This window comes from Vigna angularis, chromosome 7 (genome assembly GCF_016808095.1).
Source record: "Vigna angularis cultivar LongXiaoDou No.4 chromosome 7, ASM1680809v1, whole genome shotgun sequence".
Lineage (NCBI taxonomy): Eukaryota > Viridiplantae > Streptophyta > Magnoliopsida > Fabales > Fabaceae > Vigna > Vigna angularis.
In genome coordinates, this window is record NC_068976.1 from 32,722,169 (window position 1) to 32,732,068 (window position 9,900).

Sequence of the window (9,900 nt, forward strand, 5' to 3'; positions counted from 1 at the left end):
CTGTCTTTGCAAATTTTAAAGCATTTCAAGATCTTTTTCAAGCTTTTCATTATCCTCTACTAGGTTATCAAATCTATATTCATAATCTCTTCTCTCAGAGGATAATCGATTTACCTTATATTGGAGTCGCATGACCTCTGCATGTATCTCCTGAAATGCATCCAACAGCATGTGGTACTTGACCTCTATTGGTTCATTTTCAAATTCACTACCATTGTCATCATCAGAGTGTGCAGATCCTGCCATGAAACATAAATTTGACTCCTCTTCAACGCTACAATCATCATCACTTGAAGAATCTCCATCACTATTTTCCCAGACAATATATGCTTTCCTTTGCTTTATGTTCTTGTCCTTAGAATACTTGGTGAATTCTTTTTGCTTATTCTTCAAGTCTGGATAGTCAGGCTTGATATGACCATCCTTTCCACATTCATAACATTGTACAACGTTGCTTCTTGAACTCTTCTTTCCTCCTCTTGAAAAACGTGCATTGTTAGTTGCATAATTTTTATTCTTCATGAATCTGTTAAATTTTCTCACCATCATATTCATGATTTCCTTTTCTGGTGCATCTACATCTGATTTAGCTTCGGATTCAGCTTTCTTGGAGAATTTCTTGCTTGTGGCTTTTACAGCAATTCATTTCTTTTCTTCAATTTCTTCTTCCTCTTTCAACCTTCCATGTTCTAGTTCATGCTCCCTGAGCTTGCCAAACAAAGTTGCCATATTCATGTTAGTCAAATCTCTTGATTCAGATATGGCTGTTACCTTTGGCTGCCATCTCCTGTTGAGACTTTTTCAAAATCTTTATGTTGATCTCCTCTTTATCAAAAAATTTACCGAGAGCCATGAGATTATTTACTATATGTGTAAATCTTTTTTGCACTTCATAAATCGTCTCACCAGCCTTCATTCTGAATAATTCATACTCTTGTACAAGGGAGTTTTTCCTGGAACGTTTTACTTCATTTAATCGAATGAATGCATAACGTTATCGATTGAATAAAGAGAGTAGGGATGAGAAAAATCAAACACTGTGTTTTTATACTGGTTCGGCCAAGCCTACATCCAGTGTCCTTCCAACCACAAGAAGCCAATGCACTATAATGATCAAGGTTTTTACAACAAGGCTTTTATAATGACCTCACGTCAAAAATACAAAACACCTCTCAAACCCTCTAATCAAAATATAGGCAATACACAAAAAGACCAGCAGCAAGAATTCTGCCATCTAAACCCTTTGAGACACTCTCAAAGTCAAGAACGCTGCACGCTCTTCTTCCTGTAATCACAATAGGGAACTTCAAACCAATCTTCAAAAGATTGTAAACTCTGATCTCTCAATGACACCCAAATGTGCAAGTTGATCAGCCTTTGAAAAACACAACAATCTTGCTCTTCAAGAAATCACAAGCAGTTGATCACCACGGTCACTCTTATTTCTTGGAGCTTTTCTTTACTTTTTGTAAGATCACAGCTTTCTGCAAAATATATGAAAATTTTAGAATCACAAAAGTTCTTACAGAAATCAAATCTTTGTTAATTTATAGAATGACTCATCTCAGACGCATTTTAATTGACTTAGATACTAATGCATTCGAGTACAACAATTCTGTTATAACAGTTAGCAGTAATCACGATAATTAATTGAATGCGCAATTAATGCAGTCGACTAACAATTAAAGCTTGGTCAACACAATAAAAAATATGATCGTTAGACAGTTATGTCAAGCATTAACAGTATTTCAAAAAAATAACTAACTTAATCGAATACAGCACACATGTAATCGATTATGCAATAGTGTTAAGCATAGTTTTGAAAAACTTTCTCTTTGAAAACTCTTACAGCAGACTTGCAAATAGTTTGTGCAAAGACGTGAGTGTTAATCGATTCACTCCATAATGAAGTCGACTTAAAACTGTTGTTTTGCCACACATTTAAAGTTTAACATAAGTGTTTGTCGTTTTCATTTTCAGCATCATATGTCATGCATTCACATAAAAAAACACATGTGTAACACAGTGATATTCAATTAGTAACACAAACATGCTCTCATATATGCTTAAACAGATTTCACACAGTGATCAAAAGCATATAACATGTAAATATGGAACATGTAACACAGAATATACATGTGTCATTAATTATGTGTTATCATCATCAAAAACTCAGATATTACTGAGATTGTGGATTCAGCCAAACCTTTGCTCCCCTTATCAACAATCTCAATTGAGTAAATAACCTTGTGAATGAAAATGATAGGCTAAAAAATGAACTTGATCTTGCTTTACAATCTACTACAAATGTTAAAACTCAAATTAAGATTGTAGAAAAATATTGTAAGGATTGACACGCTGATGTTGAGAAAATTGAATATCTAACTAGCACACTAGCTAAATTTACACTTGGAGGAGAAAATTTAGAAGTTGTGTTGAGATCACAAGGCAGAGCAATAAATAGGCAGGGAATTGTTTTAATGCTAAAAATGAAAGAGTCAATTCTAAAAGATTCATTGAATTGAGTAAACCTGCATCTAATACCTGTTTCTATTGTAATATTATTGGGTATACTGTAAGAAACTGTTATTACATAAAGGTAAGTGTTCCAAAGGGAAAATACAAATGGATTCCCAAAGAGCAACCTCCTGTAACTAACAAGAAAGGCCCCAAGTTCATCTGGGTACTTGCAACAAAATCGTTGGAAAGTTTTGCAGGGAAGTAAGCTGATCAAGTAGTAGACAGCACTCAAGGATGAATTTCAATGGAACATATCCAAATCTCTTGAGTAGTATTCTATGGTAACATCTACTATCAATTCATGCATTCTTCCATCATTATTTCTGTTTGTGAATGTGTATTGATGTGTATGAATGGTGTCTGCTTGTCTGCTAAGGAGAATTGTTTGAAAAATATTTTTCACGAACTTTAACCGATTGTGTTAATAGTGAAATCGATTAGACTATTTTTCTAGGCTTCACTGTTTTTGTGAAACACTTTTAAGAAGTAATTGATTTCAAGATTAATAAAATTGATTAAATTGTTTCATCAGGGCTTTCTATTTCTGAAGTTTTAAATGGGCCTGATGTTAACAAAATCATTTGATGTGCGCCTTTATAAATATTAGATTTGAAAATCTTTTATACATTCAATGCTCTTGGAACTGAAGTGTTAAAAACCCTAAACTGAGTAAGATCCTCCATAAAAATCCTACACCAAAATGACTTCATCCTCATCATCCAAACATAGCAAGAAGATTGTCAGAACTACAAGAAACGCAAGCCCAACTTGGTGGATAAGCGACGATGTTGTCGTGACAGGTTTTTGTTGAAAGGTGACTTGCTTATCAGGGTGAAGGGTTTCTATTCCCTAAGTGGCTTGCTTATCAGGGACTTGCCAATTTTTTCTGAATGAAAGGTGACTGCTACTCGGATTTAGTTGAAGTGTTTTACAATGATCTTAGAGTCATCAATTGTGATGTTCATTCGCGTATAAAGGGTGTAGATATCATAATCAATGACGATGTCTGGTTACTTCTTGCTGGACTTAAAGTTGAAGGTTGTATGTCCCATGTGCGAGATTCTTTGCATAACAAATGGACAACAAAGAAGCAAATCTACAAAGATAGCCTTAGGTATCCAGGAAGATACAGAGGAGCCAAGTTATATTTGCACAAAGGGATGGATAAGGAAGAAAAGATGTGAATGTACATCCTTGCATGGTTACTGCTACCTGGAAGATATTTGCACGATAGACTGTCAACGGAAGATTTATTCCTACTAAATGCAATATAAACAAGAATACCAACCAACTAGGTTGCTACTCTTAAAAATCATATGATTGATGTTGGAATCAATAATGGGCATAACCTACCATATGGAGTGTTCAACAGTAAAGTCTTAACGCTCCATCGAGTTATTTTTATTGGGGAAACCAGAGTTGTCTGCAACATAACTAATGAGATTGGAAAGGCAATACTGACATGTATTAGTATGAAGAAAACTGCTGACGACTAGGTGTTCAGGGATTATCAGACTCAAGTGATAAGTAAAGCTGAATTGTCTGACTCTGATGAAAACTTTATCTCATTTACTCTAGAATTTGAATTTGAAAGATATGTTGTAAACATATTCGAAAGAACCTCTGAGAAGTCTGTGAAGTTGGAGAAATCAGTATTCCGAATGGAAAATAAGATGGATGAGCTCATTAAGAACTATGTAGATAGTTCATCTTCAACAGAAGTGTCAGATGATAATGATGAGTCAAGTGAAGAGGATTTTATGGACGAATCTAACTCAGAATAGGGATTGGTTGTAAAAAGTTTTTTTTTCTTGGCTATTAAGCCATCTTTTGGTTTTGATTGTAATCATCTTTCAATATCAATGAAATTATACTCTGAAGTGCAATTTGTGAATTAACAAGTTGATTAACATTGAATATTCTGATTGATTATTTGAATTGGTTGAATCTAATTATATCACTTGTATGACTGCAAATTGAAATATTCATTGTTACATGATTACATTGCATATTCATACTTGATCAATGATAATGCTTATTTCTCAATTACACTTGGACTAATGCTCAACCTAGTTAAGAAGAAAAGCTAATGCAGGTTTGCTGATTGATTACTGAATTAAAATGAATTTTCAATACACTGCAGAACTGAATCGATTAAGGAAGAATGATAATCAATTGATTTTTCTTCAATCCGGTTTTAAGTTTCTTAACTATTGAATCATTTTCTTTGAACCATGACTTCTGATTTCAGATGTGTTCATTCATCATAAATCTCATATTTTATAATCCATTGTGAATTTGTTTTCAGTTTATGATTGATAACACTAAGTTGTTTAGCTTCAAGTTGTATCTGAAATGCTCTGATATTTGCAATATCTTTTGATACCTTTGATTGAAACTATTCGAATGTTTTGAATTGTGGCAAAACAACAAGTTTGAATCAATTACATTAGTTGGTGAATCGATTAAAACTCGTGTCTTTGCATATATCATTTTCAAATGGACTGTGATGAGTTTTTGAAGAGAAAAAGTTTTCAAGATCTGTTTAAGTGTTAAGCTTAATCGATTACACATTTTATGTAATCAATTAAATCTATTATCTTTTGAAAATTGTTTTCAGCTTAGTAAAAAATACTTTAACGGTCATATTTTTAAATATGTTTGACTAGCATTAAATGAGAATCAATTACATTAATTGTGCATTCAATTAAGAGATTTGTTAGTTGTAATTCTGTTACATCTGGTTTTTTATTATGTAATCGATTACATCACTAACGTAATCGATTACTTTGCGTTTGTTATGATATAAATATAAATTGAAGCATTGCTTGTATTTTTGTAACTCTTGATCATTTGTACATTTTCATATCTGACAGTTTTGATCTGAGAAAGTTTTACAGATTACATTGATGTTCCAAGAATCAAGAAGCAAAGATCTTAAAGAAACTTGAAGGATTCTTGAAAGGAAATTCGAGAGCTTGACTGGCTTATCCTATCCACTCTGTTGAGGTGTATTTACTGTGATCAGAAAAGATTTTTGTTGTCCCTGTTCATGTGCAACAGGAACAAGAGTGAGGAGCTCTTGGACTTTTAGAGGGGATTCTCAATGGGATTCTGCAGCAAGAACGTGTGGTTCTATGTGTGCAGGTGTATTCGTTTCTATATTTAGTTGTTTGAGTGGGAAAGGTGTTTACATTGTGAGAGTGTGTTCACTGTAAAACCTTTGGTGTAATTCTCCAATCATTATAGAGAAATGTTCTTCAATCAAAGTTTGATTAGAAGGGTAACTAGATGTAGGCATTGAGGTCGAACCAGGATAAAAATTGTGTTTGATCTTCTTTCTCTATCTCTTTACATTTCATTGCATACGCACTTTACTTACGGTGCAAGAAAGTTTTAAAGATCATTCTAATTCTGCAAAAAGATTTGAAAAGTGCATGAATTTATAAATCACCAATTCATCCCCTCTTTGTGTTGAGAAACAAGCATCTTTATTTCTAACACCTATAATAAGATAGTTAAGTATATACATTAAAAAGTAGCAATTTCAAGATTTAAATATGGTAGAGAATGAAAAGTAGTAGATCAACCAAAGTTGTGTGATTGAAATATTCAACATTTATTCTCCTCCCATGACCTCTATTACATCATTTTGAGTAATGTACAATGACATATGACACTAGACATCAAATACTCCCACTCTAGCTATACCAATCCTCTATTCAACCTATTTCATTTCATCATGACCTTTCGTGGAGGATCATCCTCTACTTTTATCATGTCATCATCTTTATGAATAACAGGTTGACACATGACCTGTTTTTCAAGACAAGAGAAGTGAAATAAATATTTTCAAAGGTATGAATAATTTATTTATAAAATGTTGCATAAAAATACTAAGAATAAAAATATAGTACCAGTAGTGGGCCAAAGTATGGCATGATCTATGATTTAGATCAAGCTATAAATGTGTCTAATGTCTCTCCTACAAATTGGATTTCTAAAGTTGTCATAGGCATTCGAGAATGGAGATCTCGAACCTCACCAATTGTCACAAAGACATAGTAAGGAAATAGAAGAGCATCATAAATAATATGCGTTCCTTCAAGTTGTCTTCCTATGGCCACTATGCACAAGGGATCTCCGTCAATCAATAGCTCATACTATAGGTGTAGTAAGTATGATCTACAACAGAGCATGAGCCTTTTATGCTCACACGATGTCTTATTGGAGCTTTAGTGGGTAATGTCATTTTCTGTTGCTCTACATGGACTAAAGTTTTTCTTCAAGTGCTTTTGTATTTGTTGTTGTTGTTGAAGTTGTTCCATGAAGTGTTGCTCCAAAACTACCATGTGTTGGTTGATTCTTTCACCTATTTGAAGTTATATCTTCCTCAAGGCCTCTTGACTCAATGATTTATTATTACTTTGTGGAGGACTAAAGTAATCTCGAAGGTTAATTGCACTTTCCATGTCGCACACACGATCTAGGTGTTTTGGCTTTCCAATGGTCATTGTGAGTAAATTGTCCCGATCATGGCCAACAAATGAATCCTAAATCTGTTGCTCAACTAACTTATCTTGCACCACATAATAAATTTTAATCATAAAGCACATAATATGAACTACGGTTTTGGGTTTAAGGTTTGTACTTACTATTTCTCATATATCAATTGAGTTGATTATGATGTCATGTGCCCTTTGCACGTAGTTCGGGCAGCCTTCCACATCTCGTACCTAGCAAGTATATGTACTAGGTTAGGGGACTCAAGTTCTAAAGCCTATACACGAGACTTTCTCAATCGTTTCTCCAATAATGGATAGCCACCTTATGAGAGTCTTATGGTGCCTCATTAAGCTTCTATCTTTTCTAGGCTGTTATCCGTTTTTTCTATTACACACAACATAAATTTATAACTGTAAATCACAAGTATATGCCTTGTGTGACTATAAAAATAATTTAAGAAACAAACTTATTAGCCATCAAGTTCTCTAGATGCACGAAATTGCATTCACTCTTCCTAGATTATTTTGTACTTCCCACAAGAAGTGTAATGTTTCCTTTCTCAGAAAAGATAAAGACATGTGATCCTTGTCTTGAAGTTTCGTCATCTAATGGCTATGCGAGATAACACTTTTTTCCTAATTTGCTCAGTGTTCGAAATGCCAAAACTTCATTGTTGAAAACATAAAAGATGTTAATCAATTAAGTAAACATATTAAACATTATATTTGTTTTAAGTAAACATACCATAATATTCTACCAGGAGGTTTTCTCTATCTAACGAACGTCAGCCCAAGATGTAATCATGATAGAGACATGTGTTTTAGCCAACATTCACAAATAGCTACAAAACTCTTTTGCATATGGGTCTTTAGATGTACCCAATCGAGGATCAATCTCGACCACCAAACTCTTCATGGATATTCGTTAAGTTGTGACATCTGGCAACCAAGTCATAGATCTACCAGGTACACTCTTTCCTGATCCAAAGCTCATCATACCTAAAACCATATTGTTAGTACATGTAGGTAGATGCGTCTTCCAATTGATTGTGAATGTAACCCATCTTTTGTCTTTTCTTTTACATTTAGTAAAGTTCTGATGACACTATCACATACATTTTTTTTCAATATGCATCATGTTTATACAATGTCATACATCAAGTTTACACCAATATGGAAGATTAAAGAATATTGATCACTTCTTCTAAATGTTTTTCTTAGTGGTCTTCTTTTTTTGATGTTTTTCGAACACAATGTCAATGTTTTTCGCCTAAATGTATACTTGATGGCAATGCTCTAGCTAGGACAAGCCAAATCTAGAAGCAACCAAGCCATGTTCATGGAGGTAATGATGTGTGGAATTTGTGGTGGTGTGGAATGTTGAATGGGTTGCAGTTTTAGAGTGCTATATAGTGATGGAAGATGTGTTTAAGGATTCTCTAATAGAGGTTAGCCCAACTCTTGGAGGAAGGTGGCTAGAGGAGGCCATTTGGGTTGGTCTAGCCTAGGGTGACCTTAAAAGAGTAGTATGACATAAAAACAGCATCATAAACTTACTCTAAATCAAAGGTGATTACATGATGGAGAGCCCCTATATTTATAAGGTGTCTTAAAAATGGACTGAAACTTTAACCTAAAAGAGTCACCTTGGTTGTCTTGGAGAGCAAGCATAAATCCTTTTCAATAAGAGATAGACAAGTGACAAAAATCTTCTCAAATGAAAGAGTGGCATGTGGCCACTACCTATGGAAAAACTCTCCATTCCTAGAGTGACACATGGCCACTAACTAGGAGGAAAAATCTCCACTGGGAAGTCTCCACATGTCGAGGATGAAATATTGCTCCCTTGTCCTCTAAGCTTAGCCAAAATGTTGACCCCTTGATCAACACACCCATTTTGGACGTCCAAGCATCGTCAACTTTGGGCCTTGGCCCTTTGTTGACTTCTTTGGTCAAATCTTATTCTACTTGGCCAAAATACATGGCCCAATTGAAATCCTATACTACTAGGCTCATAATACAAAGCCCAAATGAAATCTAGACTACTTGGCCCATAATACAAAACCCAAATAAAATCTAGACTACTTGGCCCAAATCACAAGGCCCAAAATTATTCTAACTCTATTAAATCTTCATGATGGCTTAAGATGGCCCAAGAGAAAGAGTCTAGGCTCATCTTCCATAGATGTCTCTAACGCTTCATGAATGTGCTACGTCATGGCTAGGGATATGACATCATCCTCTCCCTCTTGAAAAGGATGTCCCCTCAAATCTTCAACATGGGCTAAAGGAAACTTCGTTTTCTTCATAATCTTCATTTCTTCCTTAGTTTTCCACCAGGATCAAATATCCATTTTATAACACAAGTTAGAACAAGTGTTAGAATAGTGAGTATGTGAAGGATATATCTCGTAATAAGGATGCACCTTAATCGAAAGAATGATTAAGGTGTTGAAAAGAAGGAACTTTTTCTTGAAAATTTGATTTCTCACACAAGGATCCTTTGGGTCTTTTCTTGCCATACTTCTAGAGGAAGATAACAAGGAGACCTTTACACTTTTACACAAGCTTTTGATCCTTAACATCATAATTTTCTTGTTGGGGCATTCTTGAGACTTATGCATCATGCTTTAACACTTAGAACAAAAGGTGTCTTTTATTTTCTTTTTATCTTCTTCTTTTTCTATTTTCTTTCTCATTTGTACTTGATCCTCTTCCACTTCAGAAGGTGTGAGAGGATGAAGTACAAAATTTCTTTTATTGGGAGTGATGGTTATCTCATTTGTGTGGCCATTATGTAGAGATTCTCTATCAAAAAGCCAAGGCCTTCCCAAAAAAATGTGACAAGCATTTGTACTATATCACATAGCATACT